Below are 10,545 nucleotides of genomic sequence, written 5' to 3'. Positions count from 1 at the left end.
AAGCGAGGCGCCTGCGCACCGTGCAGTGACATCCAGTTCCAAAGGGCAAACCTTTTCTTGCCCTGTCACTTCAGACCCACCGCCCTTGGTTACCTGCCTTCCTCCCCTGTCCGCTTCGTTCCTCTGCTTTTGTCCATCCTGGATTATGGAAGCCTAAAATGTTGCGGGGCGAATAGCTTAGGAGAGGGAAGACCCAGGTGGCCATTTTGGCATCTGGCCCAGTTCCTGAGAGCACCCACCAGTGATGGCCCTTCAGTCACTACACGATTGCTCCGATAGAAGGAAAACACAGTGGTGGCCATTTTGGAGCTGGGCGACTGTCATTTTGGCCATCATCTTAAAGCCTGGCCACTACAGCACCCCGCCGGCCTCCCAGCAGAGAAAACTATATGGAGAGAGAATTCTGTAGTATGGAAATCTTAAAGCTCTTTCAGGACTCCTTATATCCCTATTCCAGAATATGGCGGACCTGCGTCTCCATATATATATGGATATATATAATATATATAATATGGATATATAATATATATAATATATATTATATATAATATATATTATATATATATATAATATATATCTATATAAACCTGGATGCTCAGATGCAAATTTCAGCTCCATGCAGCTGATTGATGTCAGACTCCAGTTTACTGTCCTGGGGGAGGACTTGTTACCTTGGAAAGTAAAGAAACTTCCGTGTTTCTTTACTTCCGTGTAGGATTGAATATAAGGTACGCAAAGTACTTAGGTCTGTGTCTGGCTCTCAAAAACCGTAATAACACCTTTTGTGCAGGGCCTGGGCATAGAAAGTCAAGCCATGAGGGCAGGACTTTATCTTGTTTTCCCTGTATCCTCCTTGGCTAGAAGAGTGAGGGATACATAATAGAATAGGTTTGTGGAAAGAATGAACAGCAAAGTGGAATCCTAACCTTCTGATCTCCAGCCTTTGTATTCTCCTCGCTTTGTAGTCTCCTCCCTTTCAGGCTGTGGGTTCCCCCTTCATGCACCTTCTTGCATTGTAATCCCTCTAGGTCAATATTTACACTCTTACTTAATCTAGATCACACCAACTTGTTAACTCAAAGGTTAGTTTGTGTGTGTGTGTGTGTGGTTGCACTGGGTCTTAGATGAGACATGCGGGCTCCTTAGTTCTGGCATGCGAACTCTTAGTTGTGGCATGCGTGTGGGATCTAGTTCCCTGACCAAGGATTGAACCTCGGTCCCCTGCATTGGGATCGCGGAGTCTTAACCACTGCGCCACCAGGGAAGTCCCCAGAGGTTAGTAGTTTTGACTTTTGACCTTGAATCCTGGATTAAGGGCTTTGTGTGATGAGGAACTTCAGGTGTCTGCTAGCCTGGAGGGAGCTATTTTGAGGGGTAAGGATGACCAATGATAAATGACTTTGGTTGATTTTCAGGGGCCAAAGGTGGTTTAGCCGGAGCCAGCATCTCCTCTCCCTTCCCCCTCACCTTTCCCTTCTCTTAATGTTATTCCCCACGGCCACTTCCACCGCTTCCAAGACTCTCACAGGACCCAAGTCTTCCTCTCTGTGTCATCTTCCCTGCTGCTCCAGGAAAGGAAGACATTAGTTTTACCCACCAGCAGCAATCCCATTTCTGTGTATATTTCAGGGGACATTGAGGCTTCTGGAGCCACAGCACCCAGCTGCTCAAGAATCCTTCAAGTGTCAGATGAGAAAACCGATGTCCAGATTTTTTAATCAATCAAGTTGACTCAAACTTAGTCTTTCTTGTTGAATGAGCTTTAGGACAGCCATTTTGACCAACTGGAGCAATTTGATTCCCATTTACCCTTGGTTCTCAGCAGCATTCCAAATGGTTGGTGTTGCCAAGTCATCTGATAAAGGAGGCATGTTAGGTATAGTTTTATCTCAGAAAAAAATGTTATAGAGGAGGAAAAAAACCTATTATGTTAATATCTTTGACTGTAGGATTTTAAATACGCTTCCTGAAACCATTGATTCAGGTACTGACTTACTAACAAACCACAGAAGTTCAACCAGCTCAGTTAGTCTGGTGAAGCTATTCCCTCAAAGAAGGACAAGGATTTTGAAAGGAGATGGTAAACTATAAAGGGGACTGGGGCCTTAAAATTAGTGAGAGTGGAGTTGAATGTGGAGACATGTGTGTCTGGAGGCGGGCGGGGCGGGGGGAGATAGTCCTGGGTACAGTGGTTTTGTGTTGGGTATGGCTATACCTCTGGTGTGGCCTTGAGATATTATGGTGATAGCCATATTAGTCCAGCACAGCTTTCTGCCTAACTGGGGTTAATCAGGGCTACACACTATTGTATTCAAATCAAGGCTAGGAAACTGCCAGAATTGAGGCATTTCCTTTTTATTTCATACACTGTTTGATATAGTTTCACAGTGAGCATATGGCCTTTATAATTATGATTTTTTTAAAAGTTACAAAACAAACAAACCTGGAAATTCTCCTTAGTTGGGAAAAATACTGTTTCTGGAGGGAATCTAAGGTTGCCTTGTAACTAGTGCCATCTAGTGGTCAGATTAAGTTATTGCTCTGAGGTTGGACACAAAGCTAGCGCTGGGAAGACACTGGGTGGAGTTCAGTCGGGATCTGCCCCAGTGAGAGTACTTAGTGGACGACATACCATAGTCGTTTGACAAAGTTGTACAGAGCTTATACTTACTGAAATATTAATGCATCAATGAACTCACATTTACTCAGGACTTAGAATCGAGAAAAATGGTTGTAGGTGCTCAGCCCATGCTAGTCGTGCTTCTATTTGGAGCCATTTCATCTTCCTTCCTGACCACCATCCTGCTCTTCCCACTTTAACCTCCAGTTTACTTTGTGCTCTTCCATCATGGGCCCCTAGAGTTAGAGGCTACATTGTTACCCTCAATCCCTTTAGTAACATGTTGGTAAGAAGCTAGCAAATTCAGGGATACTTGCTTGGTACATTCCTGCTATTTAAAAAGTTCCCCACAATAGCTTCAGTTGGGTTGGATTTAGGGAGGGAGACTTCAAAGGGCATTGGTTCTAGGATTTAGGACAGTGAGTACAGAAGGAAGATGAAAGAAGACACCCTGTCTTGCCTGCTGGCTGTTTTACAGCAACCAGGGACAAGAGGGTCACCTGTTCTCCTAAGGTCTACTGGGTCTTGGTCTCCCTCTTCTTTTTATTTGTCCCCTTCTTCTGTCCTACTTGTAATTATCAAGACAGAATGAAAGTTTGCTCCAGATACAGTTGGAAATTCTCCACCTTTGTCCCTATTTCACAGCAGGATCTTGGAATAAGACCAAGAAGGCTGATCTTTGGAAGGGCACTTCCTTAAGAGCAGCAGGAAAGGCAGCAGGACCATCTTCCTGGTAGCATCTTGCTGTACTAGTAGAGTGGTCTGACTTGGGCCACCATTAGAGCTGCCATGTGGGTGTAAACTTATGCATGCACCAGAAATTATACCCGTAATGCCATTAGAGGACTTGTGAGTGGTGGGAGATGAGCAGCGGTCCTGCCAGGCCTAATGCCGGTGAGGGAGCTTCAGTCTGCTAACCGTAAGGGCTACTGGGCAGTAAGGGAAGGGTACTGGGAAGCAAGGGAAGGGTATGGGCATCCCAGCATTGTGGACAGCTAAATAACAGCACCTGCAAATAAGGCAAGTAAGTAGAGATATTGCTAAAAGGGAACATACAGAAAAACACTGGAGAAGTCTTCTTGGAGAGGGACCCTGCCTGTGTCCCCACCAAGCTCCCTGCTCTGTGGCAGGGTGAATCTACTCCTAACAGAAATCTTACCCACATAATGATTGCCCCGTCGGTTTTATCCACATTAGCAATGCTGATGTGCAGATAACTCTCAGACAGACCCCTAGGTGCCTTGGGGATGCTTCCCACAGCTGGTCATCAGGATGAGCAGGGTCTTTAAAGTCAGATAAATGTTCACATCTTGGCTTATTATGTGTGAGACATTGGGCAAATTATTACATTTATTTGCATTTCATTTTCCCCATTTACAAAATGGAAATAAAGATATCTATGTCAGAGAATGTTATAAGGAGCAAGTGAGACAATCCAAGTAAAGTACACAACTCCAAACTGTTTATAATAAATGCTATTATTATGACCCTGTAACTCACAGAGTGGAAAGACCTAAACGCGTGGAGGGTGTATCACCATTATGGCCTGTGGAATAAAGTACCCATTTCACCAATAACTAGAAGGTCTTTGACAAACAACAAAGACCACCAAGAGGGTAATAGGCTTGGAAAATGGTGTGATAATTCTGTACAGTGGAGTGAATACTGATCTTTGAGTCAGAAGATGTTTTTATTGATTGATCTTTTATCAAACTTCTAACCAAATAGCAGGCACTGTGCAGCTCTCGTAGGAGGGAAAAAATGGGCACCATAAGTCCCTGCCCTCATGGAGCTTAAGATCTGGTCAGGAAGGCAGATGTTAAGTAAATGATTCCACAATTAAGTTAATTACCAATGAGATAAGTGCTTTGAATGATGAATACAGTGTGTCAAGAGAGCACTTAGCAGGGTGGGGAGGGGGTTTAGGTTAGTCTGAGGAATTCAGGGAAGGTTTCCTTGAGGAGGTGATATTTAAGCTGTTAATGAAGTGAAGATGGTATGGGGTGGGGAGGTGGAGGAGGAGGAGGGCATCTCCAGGCAGAGGAGACTGGTGTCTCCTGATTTGAAAGTACTGTATTTGAGCAGCTTAAAAAATGTAATCAGGCCAGCATGGCTGGAGCACTGTGAGTGAGGAGGGAGGACCTGAGACCTGGGTTTTTTGCCCAGCTCTGCTATTTATTGCCTGTGTGACCTTGGGCAGGTCATTTAAACTTTCTGAGCAGCAGTTTTCTCATGTGACAAATGGAGATGTTACCACACTGAAGCAGTTGAAAGGATTAAGAGAGATGTGAGTTCTTTGTAAATTATGCACTAATAAAGGTATTATGTTTCTGTGCTGATCTAAGTGCAATGAATACTGAAAGCATCGGAAGGTGTGGATGAGTCATGTTGGTTTTTAGAGTTTCAGAGTGATGGCTTGGAAGAATAGGGAAGAGTTAAAACTCAGCAGGTGTTTGTTTACTCTAGGTTGCTAAAAGCAGAGCTTGCTTCACAGCTGTTCTAGGCATTGCCTTCTGCTAGGATTTGAATGGTACATATGGTTCTCTGGACCAGGGAAGGACCCACCTGCCCCACTGTAATAGGGTCATGGTTTTCATATAGTGCCTTTATGGAGATCCTCAATGGTGTTTTTTTTTTGTTTTTTGTTTTTGCGGTACGCGGGCCTCTTACTGTTGTGGCCTCTCCCGTTGCGAAGCACAGGCTCCGGATGCGCAGGCTCAGCGGCCATGGCCCATGGGCCCAGCCGCTCCGCGGCATGTGGGATCTTCCCGGACCGGGGCACGAACCCGCGTCCCCTGCATCGGCAGGTGGACTCTCAACCACTGCACCACCAGGGAAGCCCCATCTCAATGGTGTTTTTATGGTATTTCCATAAATAGAATTTCTAGTCTGTATGTATACACACACACGTATAACTGAATCACTGGAAACTAATACAACATTGTAAATCAACTATACTTCAATAAAAATTTAAAAAATAATAAAAAGACATTTCTAGTCTGTTGCTTCAGATGTGTTCATCTGACTCCTAGAAACATCTATTTGTAAAAATTTTCTCATGTTTATACAGTCGGTTCCACACATGCTTTTCTGTAATTCCAAAGTCTGCAACATTCTGAAAACCAAAAATTTTGTTTCTAACTCATTTGGGTGGCAAAACCTGGCCTGACTTGCATCCATTTTGTGGCAAAGCCAGAGGCGACGCTATTTATAGTCTTTGTTAACTCAACCTAATGTTAATAGTCATGCATTTTACTGCAGAAACATAATTGTGTTTATTATGGGCTTGAGACCTGCATATACATATCAGATAATAAGAGTTTCCAACATTTTGTAGCTTCTAATAGAAAGATCTGGGTGATGTGTCTTTTTACTCTGAATATTATTTGGTTAGTGTGCTAGTGTGTTTAGCATAAGTGAGAATCATAGGGTACATGAATTGGACATATCAGAAGAGACAAGTCTGTTGCAGCAAAATGAACAAACAAAAACCCCACCAACCAATTTCATACATGCATTAAGATGCACGCACTTTTCGAAATGGTATGAATAATTATGTACATGTACTCATACCTGGTATATACTTAATTATATATATTTAAATAAACATAATACTTGTTTATTTTTAAATCCTTAAAAATCCAATTGTCTCATAGTTCCAGGAGTAGAAATACACACTAAATTTGTTTGTGAGAATGGAATATTTTCTAAATCTGTTAACCTGACCTCATATACCCTTTAGAAGAGGGACAAACTTACCATTTTCCTTTTTTGTGGCTTAGGTTGACTGAGCATTTCATTACGTTGTGTTCATTCATTATTATAGAAGGGCTTATTTATGGAGAAATTATTTGCAGAGGTAACTCATGGTGTCAACTTTGTAATCTGGTTATTGGCCCTGAGATCCTGTGAGACAGTGCTCCCCGTGACCCCAGAGCACCTTGTGGGTAGGGGAGGTAAGCACTCGACCAGGCATTCACAGTGTGGCTTTTTTATTTTATTGAAGTTTTGTGAATTCCAGACTGGCTTCCTCTGTATATGCCTGCGTGAAGTCCAGCATGTAGATAACTTCATGTTTGAATTTTAAATCTTCATCCCATACATGTTCTAAACAGCAAGGGCTGTGTACGACAGAAACGCCCCCACTGAAGGTAAGTCTTTCATCCTAATGTAAGAGGGCACCAATATCCTCCCTTCACACAGTCACCACTGCTGCTTTAGATGGAAGACAGAACTGAAATGCAGTTTGACCTCTGATAAAGAATGCCTTGAGGTGGGACTTGGGTGAGAGAAGTGCCTTGAGACTAAGTCTCTGAAAGCCTTGGAAAGAATTTGGAAATGGAGTAAAAGACTTGAATTCAAATATTGGCTCTGGATGTCCTTTTTTTTTTTTTTTTTGTCCTTTGATTTGCTTCTTAATTTCTCTAAATCACAGTTTACTTGGCTCCAAAATTAAAGCACTAACATCTACTCTGCATGGTTGTGAGAGAATTAACTTGGATACCATCCCCTCACCCCGAAAGCACCTAGTATCTAGCAGATCATCAATAAGTTAAGCTACTTTGGTTAATATGTTTCCAGAGCTTACAAGGTGTTAAGTTCTGGGCTCTTTGCTCTCAGGGTTGGGCAGAAGACAGGAAAGGAAGTGGAAGTATGGGAAATAAAATGAACAAGGAGATTGGTCATTCTCAGGTAATTCAAGTGGGAACACCACCATCTCTATGAAAAACAGTCAAAAACTGAGAAAAGAGGTGGTTTCTCCAAAGGCACAAAGAATACAGGAGTGATGGCAGAAGGATGGAATCAGGTCCAGGGACTTTTCCGGAGGAGAGGACTTCTGTGCCTGGTGTGGAAGGAGGAAGTGGATTGGCTGTGGGGAGGGTGGGGTTAGGGTACTCAAGCCGTGACTGGGGAAGGACCTCAATAAATGTCCCTGAGGGATATGGACCGGGAAGCTGGGAAGCTATATTGGAAGATAAAAAGTGTGAAAGGAGGAAGTTGCAGCTACTGGTGGAAAAAGGTGAGTGGTTTGTATAGTGAATATAATTGGAGCCTCTCTCCACACCCTCAAATGCCTCTGCCCACTGAATAACAGATATTGGCTAGACTGTTTCAATGGACTTTGGAAGGTTAAAAGAAAACAAAACCCAACTTTAAAAAGAGAAAGGTAACCCTTGTAAAACATTTGAACAAAAATTGAACAAATATGACCAAAAAAGATTATCTAATAATTCATGGCCCCAGAGGTAATCACTGCTGACATTTTGATGTATTTTCTTTCAGCTTTTAAACACATATTATATCACAGTTGTACACATTTTGTATTCTGCTTTTTTTTTTCCCCAAACTCTCATGTTTTCCCATGTAAATGTCATTAGATACTCTTTTGAACATGTTTTTATAACTATTCCTTTGAACAGACTACATTCTAATTTATTGAATCAATAAACACTCTGTGATTTGGACATTAAAGTTGTTTCCTTTCCTGGATTAGCATCAGGAGTGTGGTGATTAATATTACCAAGATAATTTTCAAGTTCATAGAATCATAGACTCCTCTTTTCCAGGGGGGGATTCCATCCTTTCATCCTCCTCAATTCAGCATAGTAAAGGACTCAGGACTTCAGGGAAGCCAGAGACAAGTTTCCAGAATGAACGACAAGGGAATTCCCTGGCACTCTCAGCATCTAGGGCCCCGGGTTCAATTCCTGGTCAGGGAACAACGATCCCACAAGTCTTGCATGTGGCAAAAAACAAACAAACAAACAAAAGCCAAAACCAAAAAACACAAAAACTAGGTGAGGAACTTGTGGGGTCCTGAGAGAATGCCTACTCAGATACTCCCCTACATAAAGGCCCTGCTGGGACGGGGAAGGGTGTCCTCTGGGCACTCAACCTTGCCAGGACCATGAAAAAGCACCGAGACCAGAGAGCTGACCTAGCCCATAGACAGGGCACAGAGACAGGAAACTCTTCTTTCTAAAGCAATCTGGGAAAATTCTCATCCATATGATGCTTTTTCTGCTGCCAGTAACTTTACAGACACATTTTTGATTCTGCCCTGCTGAAAGAACGGCAGGTCACTCAGAGGAGGGGTTGCTATCATTTTCAGTGTTTAGAAATCCTGCCCCACTCTCTTCTTCTCTTCTGCCCATTTTCTAGCTCAGTGGGTCTCAGCCACTCCCTAGGGAACAGTTTGAAGATTCGTGGGCTTTCTTTTTGTAATTACAGTGATGAGGGGGGAACTGTGGGCCCTTATGGGTAGGGTAGGGGAATAAGATACTCTTCAAAGCACAGCCTGAACAAATGAAGAACTGTCCCTCCTCCAGATTCTCAAATGTCCCCTAGGACATTCATGTAGGTGAAAACTTGTGTTTAATTATCGGAGCCTAGAATTTAATACAATTTTAAAAGTGGTTTTAATATACAATGAACTTTCTAGGAATGCAATTACGGTTCTGCGTGAATTCAGGGAAGGCTGACTTTGGTATCAAGAGTTGTTCAACATTTCGTTAAGTCACCTCATTGATGGCGACGTGCTGGAGGTAGTTGAGTCACCAACTCAGCACCTGTATCATCCCGCATTTGTAGCAGTTCCAGCCCCATAATTCTATGGATAAGTGCAAGTATCTGCCTACTTCATCATGACTTCAATACTCGTTAAAATACTGTTTATGTTCTTTTACTACAAATTACTTTTTTTCTTATGTCACAGACAGGGAATCATGTTGATTTTTTTAAAAGTTCTGTGTGTAGGTAGGTTATTTCCTCTATGAGCTTCAATTCAGCACAGTAAAGGAGTCATGACAAAATGTTTCAAGGGTTGAAGGTTGAGAACCTCAGTTCTAATCAGTCTCACAGCATTTGGCTTTTCCCCACCTCCTTCCCAGGGCAAGCCAGACAGAAGCTTTTTGTTTTACCCCATCCTCCAGAAGGCGCCCTCTCTCTCCTCTGGCAGCCCAAACTCATTCCCATGAACAATATACACACGTGCGTGCGCACGCACATACTCTCACTCTCTCTCTCTCTCTCTCTCTCTCTCTCACACACACACACACACACACACACACACAGGCACACACCTTCCATCACCAGACAACAGCCTGGAGCCTCCGGAACTGTCAAAAGGCCTGCACTTCCCCCACTGTCTCTAGAGCTCCCAGTTCTTCCTTAGTCAAGAAATATTGATTGCTAGGCCCTGCTGGAGTAGAGATAATGCTGGCTTCTGCCCACTTGGAGGCTCTTTATTTCCTGGTCTTTTTCTTTCTTTCTTTCTTTTTTCCCCTCCTACTTCAATTTCTCTCCTTGATGCTACCCTCTCCATCTTTTGCTTCCCATCCTCTCTCCGCCTTCCCTCCCCAAAGCAGGCGAGTAGCATTGCTGCTGGACCCAAGGAGCAGCTCTGGTCTCCAGCTCTGCCTTCTCCACCCAACTCCTGTCGCGCTGAGGCGGCTCCCGGCCTTCACCCCCTCCCCTCCCCGCCCATCCCCTGTCTGACCCTGGCTTCTCCTTTCTCTCCCACCCGTCTCGTTCTCTTCCTGGCCCTCGGCCTCTGCCTCTCTCGTCTCACCCCGAACCAGGGCTGCCTTCTCTTTGTGCAGCCGTCTTTCTCCACCTGCATCCCAGATTCCCTGTCTCAGCGCCAGCTCCTCGGCCTTTGGCTCGGGCACCCTCGCCCCCACCTCAGCTTCCAGTGGTCTAGCCTGCGGGTCCCCGCGCGTGTGTGCTTGTGCACCGGCGTCCCTCTCCCCTACCTCGGAGCCCCGCTCCCTTGCCGCCCGCCCCCCGGCGCTGTGGGCGGTCCAGGGCGGGGCTGGGATCCGGGCGGCTCCCGGGGCTCGGGTTGTGGGAGGTGCCCTCTCCCCGGTCTCCCCCCGCCCTGTCTCCTCCCGCACCCTCCTTCTTCCCTCCGCCCGGGAGCTTTC

Source organism: Grampus griseus (assembly GCF_964374135.1).
Source record: "Grampus griseus genome assembly, chromosome: 10".
NCBI classification, from domain to species: domain Eukaryota; kingdom Metazoa; phylum Chordata; class Mammalia; order Artiodactyla; family Delphinidae; genus Grampus; species Grampus griseus.
This window is presented reverse-complemented; position numbering follows the sequence as displayed.